This window comes from Podarcis raffonei, chromosome 17 (assembly GCF_027172205.1).
Source record: "Podarcis raffonei isolate rPodRaf1 chromosome 17, rPodRaf1.pri, whole genome shotgun sequence".
Classification (NCBI taxonomy): Eukaryota; Metazoa; Chordata; class Lepidosauria; order Squamata; family Lacertidae; genus Podarcis; species Podarcis raffonei.
In genome coordinates this window covers 35672868-35680159 of record NC_070618.1, presented here as the reverse complement: position 1 = coordinate 35680159, position 7292 = coordinate 35672868, and the positions used below count along the sequence as shown (strand labels likewise).

Sequence of the window (7292 nt, the reverse complement as noted above, 5' to 3'; positions counted from 1 at the left end):
GGCTTCAAAAATCTGTGTCTCATTTTCTATCCATATCTCTTCCCCCCACCCCTGCCAATATTCTTTATTGAGTTTGTTTAATAATACAGTTATTCATTTCATTCTTCAAAACGTAGTAAGAGACATAATGAAAAACCAGAATAATTCAACATCTTTGAAAATAACTTCCCTCCACCTCATTGCGGGTCCTTACTTCTTCTTTAACTGTGTCCTATTTCACCTTTTAATTCATTGATCTCACATGGCGTACATTATCTGTCTGTTAAGTAATTTGCAAAAATTAATCAAAGCATATCAGAGATTTTGTTTCAGGACAATGTTTTTCTAAATACACTCAGTAACACTCCCACCCAGTTTTTAATTTTTGTTTTATTTTGTTTCTGATTGCCACTGTCATCTTTGCTAGTTCTAAGTACTCACATAATTTAACTTGCCATTCTTCCTTCCTTGGAATTTTCTTTCCCTTCCAGTTTTTGGCAATCAACATTCTAGTTGCTGTTGTTGCGTACAGGAAAACCCTCCTCTTGTCATTTGGAATATCATTTGTCAGAAAGCTCAGAAGGAAGGCTTCCAGTTTTTTCCACAAATGTTTATTTAAACATTTTTTTAGTTCCTCATAGACAATATCCCAAAAGATCTTAATTTTTTTCACAGCCCCACCACATATGGCACATTGTTCCCTCCATTTTCTTGCACCTCCAGTATATGTTTTAATTTGTTTTGTACATTTTGGCCAATTTGCTTGGGGTCATGTACCATCTATTAAACATTTTCATAAAGTTTTCATTTAGTGTATAACAAGCAGTAAACTTTAGATCTTTATTCCATAATTTTTCCCAAGCAGCCACCTGAATGGAGTAACCAAAGTATATTGACCATTTAATCATCACATCCTTCACTTTTTCTTCTTTTTAATTCCCAATCTAGCAGCAGTCTGTACCTTTTAGACAGTATTTTCTTTTTATTCTGTAATACATCTTTTTCAATACCTCTGTTGCAAACCCATTTTTTCGTTCTAATTTGAAAATATAATTTAGTTGATGGTACTGCAACCAATATGTGAGGTGATGTCTGATTTCTTCAAAGTTTCTTAATTTGAGTTGGTTTTGTTCCTCCTCTATAATTTCTTTATAGGTTCCCCAATTTCCCCCCAGATTTTTCCTCTTTACTGAGATGGCCTCTAGAGGAGATAACCACCAGGGTGTTTTTGGTTCCAGTAGATTTTTGTACCTGTCCCACACCATGTATAGTGATTTCTGTATTATATGATTTAGATTTTAGAAAACCCCTGTGTGCTTTTACTTTTTCATGGCCTAAATGGGCGTGCCACCCAAATCTATTGTCCCATCCCTCCAAATCCAATAAGTCAGTATTCTGCAATATCATCCACTCTTTTGTTCCAGCAAAGACAGGACGCTTCATAGTAAAGCTTCAGATCTGGTAACGCAAAAACCCCTCTTTCCTTAATATCAATTAGTAATTTATGTTTAATCCTGGGTTTTCCCCCCTTTCCAAATGAATTTTGATAGCCCCCTCCGCCATTCCCTGAAGCATCCTGTCATCGTCCCCCCACAATTAGAATCATCTGGAATAGAAACAACATCTTCTATCAATAAACTATCATGCCTCCCTTACAAAAGCTGTCCAGCAAGGAATGAGAGATAAAATCTCTCCAGGAACCCCAAGATTGGTGATTTATCACTCCTTCTGATATTTAAATCTAAAACCAAATATAGGAAATGGCCTCCTTGGAGTTCTAAGCATTGATGATTAACTCAGATTGTCTATTTCCCAAGTGACAATGGGCTCTTAAATCCCTTAAGTGACCTCTGGATAGGGAATGGGAAAAGGGTACAATAGAGTGATTCTTCCTTAACATTGCTGGATATGACCTCTTCCAACCAGGCATTCACGTTTGGACAATGAAGCTCCCTCTTCCAACTCTACAAGGAAAAACTAAATGTCAAAGAAGTTGTTTAAAATGGACTCGCAGGCTGGGGGGGGGGGGAGCGGGGATTTGCCCTGGTGATTTTACCAACACTTTACTATTAGAAGCTGGAGTTGCTACTAGTTGTGGCCCCAGAATTCCAGCAGAATTTAGCGATCAGTTGCTGCTGGAAGAATTGACAACCAGCTTGCTTCACTTTACCATTTAATGTTTTGAAGACAGCGCAGAAAGTAGAGCAGGGGATGTCAACATGGTGCCACCCAGATGTCATTGTGCTACAGCTCCCATCATCTGTGACCATTGGTCACGCTGGAGACTAACAATACGAAGAGAGTGTGGACCAGTGATGTACTCTATAAAAAAGCAGCAGCAGCAACAACAATCTGTTGTGTTCCATGCCTCTAGCTGTTTCATTGATTCTTAGGAGCTCATACTGTATGTGCCTCTTCCTTGCAGTATCTTATTTCCCAGGTTACAAAAAGAGCAGTGCTGCATCTTAATACAGTACCTCCAGAATCACAAGAGCTAAAAGGCTGAAATTCCTACAGTGTTTGACAGGTGGTATTACCCTGGTGGAAGCAGGAAGCAAGAAAGCAAAAAACAAAACAATACAGAAAATGAGAGGCTCCTCTTCCTCTTCCTCCTGTTCTTCTCAGACTGTTTGACTCAGACTCCCTCAAATTACTTTCTTAGAGCTCCTTAACAACAGAGTGTCAACTGAGTGAATGTGTGAGATCTTTGTGGGTGCAAGTACAGCTGTGTACAAGAGTGGATTGGAAGGGACAAATACTTAACATGATGAGACTCAGCTACAAGTGCCTTGATCCTAACAGAATATGGAGCAAGCACTTAATAAGGAAATAATAATAATACATTGGTCTTCCATTCAAACAAACCCCCAAAGGAAAATTCAGATGACCGTGTTTAAAAAATGGTGAGGAGCCTGGGAAGATGAATTGTCAACCAGGTATGGTGAACTGATGGCCCTTTTCTCACCCCTGGGCTGCTCTTCCACCTTCCATGATGACATCATCTGTTTCTGATTCGAATATTCTCCAACCCCTTCCTCACATTCTGCAGGTTACCATAGAGACAGCAATAAACAACTCTGTACCATCGCCATTCCGTTGTCCACTTCTTACCGGACACTCGTTCCGTAAGCAGTGCGAGGACTGCTCTCCACTGGTTAGCTTCAATATTTGTGTTATTTCAGCATTCCTATCAGCATGGCAGGTTGGGAATTGTTCAATGAACTTGCCAAAACTTCAGTTACTCTTCAGTTCCCCTAACAGACATCTTTGTTTTCCTGGCACCTTCAATTCAGGCCAACTGCCCATGACTCCACAGTGCCTTTTGCATCATAACATTCTCTGGCCAGTTAGAATCTTGGTGGTTGCTGTGGTGACAGCAGTAAGGTGTGGTGAAAAAGGAAATGGAGCTGAAAGCAAAGAGAGAATACGAGGTACTAGAGGGAACAAGAACAAATTTGAAGAATGGCCTCTGAAGCCCATCCCAGGTCCTCTCCGACACTACCTAAGTTGGTGCCTGCTTCTGATCCCTCCTCCCTGCTGAGGCCAGGACCCCATTTTGTGCAAAGGCTGGCACCTTTCTCGCTGCCTAAGCAACCATCTTCTTCTTTGTCTCAGAGGCTTCCAGCCCATGTGGGACATCCATTGCCAAAGCCATCAGGCTCACATCGACATAAAGGATGGAAAAAGATCAAACTGGAAGAACGCCCTTTCAAGCCAGTCCCCAGGACCAATCTGGTCAGCTTCAATAGAGACAGCAATAAACAATTTTATGCCATCACCATTCCATTGCCCACTTATTACCGGACGCTGGATCCATGAGAAGTGAAAGGACTGCTCTCCATTGGTTGGTTTTATGTTTGTGCTATTTCAGCGCTCCTATCGGCATGGCAGGTAGGAAATGGTGCCATTTAATGCTCAGATGTTCTGCTTCATTGTCCCATGAAGCAGACAGAGAAGTCATCTGAGAAGTTTTAAGGGATTATAGCAGGGGAATGGAGTAGATCTTTCAACAACTTAGAGAAGGCAACATACATGGAAGTGGAAGCAAGAGAATAGGGAGAAAGGGGGATTCCTTTCAAAAGTTACCAGGCACAGTCCACTCCAGGTAGTCAGAGTCCCAGCACCACCCATGGCATATAGATAAGCCACAACTAAGTCCTATTCAGTTTTCTTCAATGGGACTTAGTCTTGAATATAACTTTCACGAGATGTGCCGAACAAGACTGAGGCGCCTTCAAAATCACAGAATTGTTTCAGAACCACTGTCAACCTACATTGCACTTTGTAGAATAAGTTACATTGCACTTTGTCCAAAGCAACTTACTAGCCAAGAGTTTCCAGGGAGCAACAACACAAAACATTCACTTTGGGAGGAAAAGCAGTAGATCAATAAGTACACATCAATAAATTATCCACATTGATCCAGAGCCAAAAGCAAGTTGGTTTGATTCTGCTCTCATCTGAGAACCGGAAACAGCAATTGTTCTTTGAGAGGAGTGGCTTCCTTAGATGAATAATGCTCTTTGTTGCTCTTGTGACCCCTATCTCACCAAATTATATAAACAGGTGACTTTAAAAGGTGTAAGATTTAGCTGGTGCCCGTCACTTCACTAGGTATCCAGATTAACCCGGTCACACTGGGGGGATGCCCTCAATGGGAGGAGAGTGTAGTAGGGCTTGTTATGACTCAAACTGGCCATAACTTCAGTTACTCTTCAGTTCCCCTAACAGACATCTTTGTTTTCCTGGCACCTTCAGTTCAGGCCAACTGCCCATGACTCTGTGCTGCCTTTTGCATCATAACATTCTCTGGCCAGTTAGAATCTTGCTCTTACTGTGGTGACAGCAGTAAACAGGTTCATATGATCCCAGTTCTATGGGTTCTCACTATGGGATGCTGACTAGAATTGTCACTGAGCATGGGTGCATTTGAGGAACACTGGGGAAAAATTCACCCTCATGTTTACCGGGGGGGGGGGGGGGACACATAGCAGAGCATCATGAAAGACAGAATGTGTTATGGCAACAGCAGCAGGGTGGCACTATTTCTCCATGGAAGAAAGAGGGAGGGAGATAGGATGGGGAAAAGATTCCTCCCCAATGGGATCATAAGCAATTAAAATTATCCAGGGGTTGGCGTAACTTCCTCATGTGGAAAGCTTGGGGCCTTTTAGTTCAGAAGGAAGGATGTTCTCTGTCACTCCTGTTGGTTGTATTAATTTTAGAACCATTTGCTATCAAAGTATGCAATGCCCTCTCTTGTCCAGGAATGGTTACAAACATTTTTGTTTGATGAATATTTATTTTCCATTTCCAGTTTTTATAAACATGTTAACAAAAAACCCAAAATCTTTACAGATCTAATGTACCTTCCGCTCAACTTCCCTCCCCTCCTTTCTCAGTTATTTATTTTATATTTTTTTTATTACTGCATGTCCAACTCAAATATATTTACTATTTCCCCCTTATTTTCCTCCTATTTCACCTTTTATTATCTCTTACTGCATGTGTTTATATCGGTCCCAGTAATGTTTTGATTTGTTTACAATGTATCTTCAAATAGTCAATAAATTTTCCCCATTCTGTTTTAAAAAGTCTGTCTTCTTGATTTCTTATTTCTCTGGTTAGTTTTGCTATTTCTACATATTTCATATTGCCAATCTTCTTCTGTCAGAACTGTTTCCTTCTTCCATCTTTGGGCATAAATCATTTAAGCAGCAATGGTAGCATACATAAACATTTTTTTCTCTCCACTCTACCAATTATACTTAAAGTAAAACTTCCCCCCTCCCCCCAAAGGTACAGGAGTGGTTATAAACAGAAATGAACAAAAATCAGACCTCTTTGCAGATGATATAATTTTATGCACCTCTGACCCTATCAAAGCAGGCAAAATATTATGCACAGAACTGGGACAGTTCCTCCAGGGTATCAGGATTACAAATTACTTTTAAGAAAGCAGAGGTAACATTTTTTCATACATCACCACATATATAGCAGACTTTTACAGCAATGTTGAAGATTCCAAAAGCTAGGAAAAGTTTTAGATATCTGGGGGTACAAATTACCCAAAATTTGAACAAGTTGGGTCAGTTTAATTATAGTCAGCTTGGAGAGGTATAAATATGGATATAATACAATGGAATAAATTAAGACTTTCCATTATGGACAAACTAGCTGCATCTAAAATAATGATTTCACCTTCTTCTTTTTGTTCCAGACCCAAAGCAAATGGGAAGGGAAATGGAGAAGAAACTGGGGTGTTCCAGAGTCCGAGGAATTAATGAAGATCCCCCTTCCGATCGCCCCTCCCTGCTGAGGCCAGCACCCCACTTTGTGCGAAGGCTGACACCTCTCTCGCTGCCTAGGAAACAATCTTCTTCTTCTTCCCAAAGACTGCCAACCCATGTGGAACACCCATTGCCAAAATCATTGCCAAAGCCATCAGGCTCACATCCACATGAAGGATGGCCATCCAGCTCTCAGCTTTCCTCACCAGACGTTGGAGACCACTGGCCACCATTGCTATGATGGTGCCCACCAGACCTCACCGGCCAGCTGTGCCAGGTCAAACCTCCAGGTTCCTAAGCAACATCCAATCATCTGCAACAAGAGCTCAGCCCTTGCAAGTACAACCACCAACCTCTCCACCATACAGAGGGGATACTTTTATTCCCTGGAGGACACCTCCAGATGACCTCGAGGAATCCTTGCCAATAACTGAAGAACAACGGCCCATCCGAGAGGCAAAGAAAAGGCAAGCTCAGAGATGGAGGGAGGAGGCATCACACTGGACTTCCGTAGGGAGGGTGAAATATTTTGTGGAGCGTGAGAAGGAAATGAACATTTCAAATCGCTATGGGTATCCATGGCGTCACTGAAGGGTCTAGAGGTTCCCTCCATTGACTAAGATGAGTCCTTGCCCGCTCACCATTGGCATAGGCTGCTGCTCCTGCTGTCCGGGTCACATAGCATGCCAAGCGAGGAGTTGAAAATGGTGTTGGCAGCAGTAGCTTTGTTGAAGCCTCCAATTTTATTGCTTTTATTGTTTTATTATATTTATTATCTTTTAATAGTCTCATAGCCTTTTAACAGTTTTATAGTTGAACAGTTTGTTTTTATTAAAGATTTTCTTAGTTTACAAAAGTAAGTGCATTGTTTCTTTTTTCAGGTTGTGATTTCTACAGATCAATTACATTTGATGTAAGATATTAGTGTTATATGCTGCATAGGATTGGGAAGAAAAAGAGGGGCGAGGGGTTGGGTGGTAAAGCTTATATTCTTTTATTTAGTAGTAGTAGTAGATTTTATTA

General features: G+C 41.1%; 1 long non-coding RNA gene across 1 annotated transcript; it reads right to left on the bottom strand.

Annotated features, from left to right (window-relative positions):
* Positions 1-2139: 2139 nt before the first annotated feature.
* LOC128405072 (uncharacterized) lies at positions 2140-7010 on the bottom strand. Its single transcript, XR_008328225.1, has 2 exons — positions 3781-7010; positions 2140-3386 (listed from the first exon to the last, which is right to left on the bottom strand). It is a non-coding gene; the product is annotated as an uncharacterized LOC128405072 (long non-coding RNA).
* Between the last annotated feature and the right edge of the window lie 282 nt (positions 7011-7292).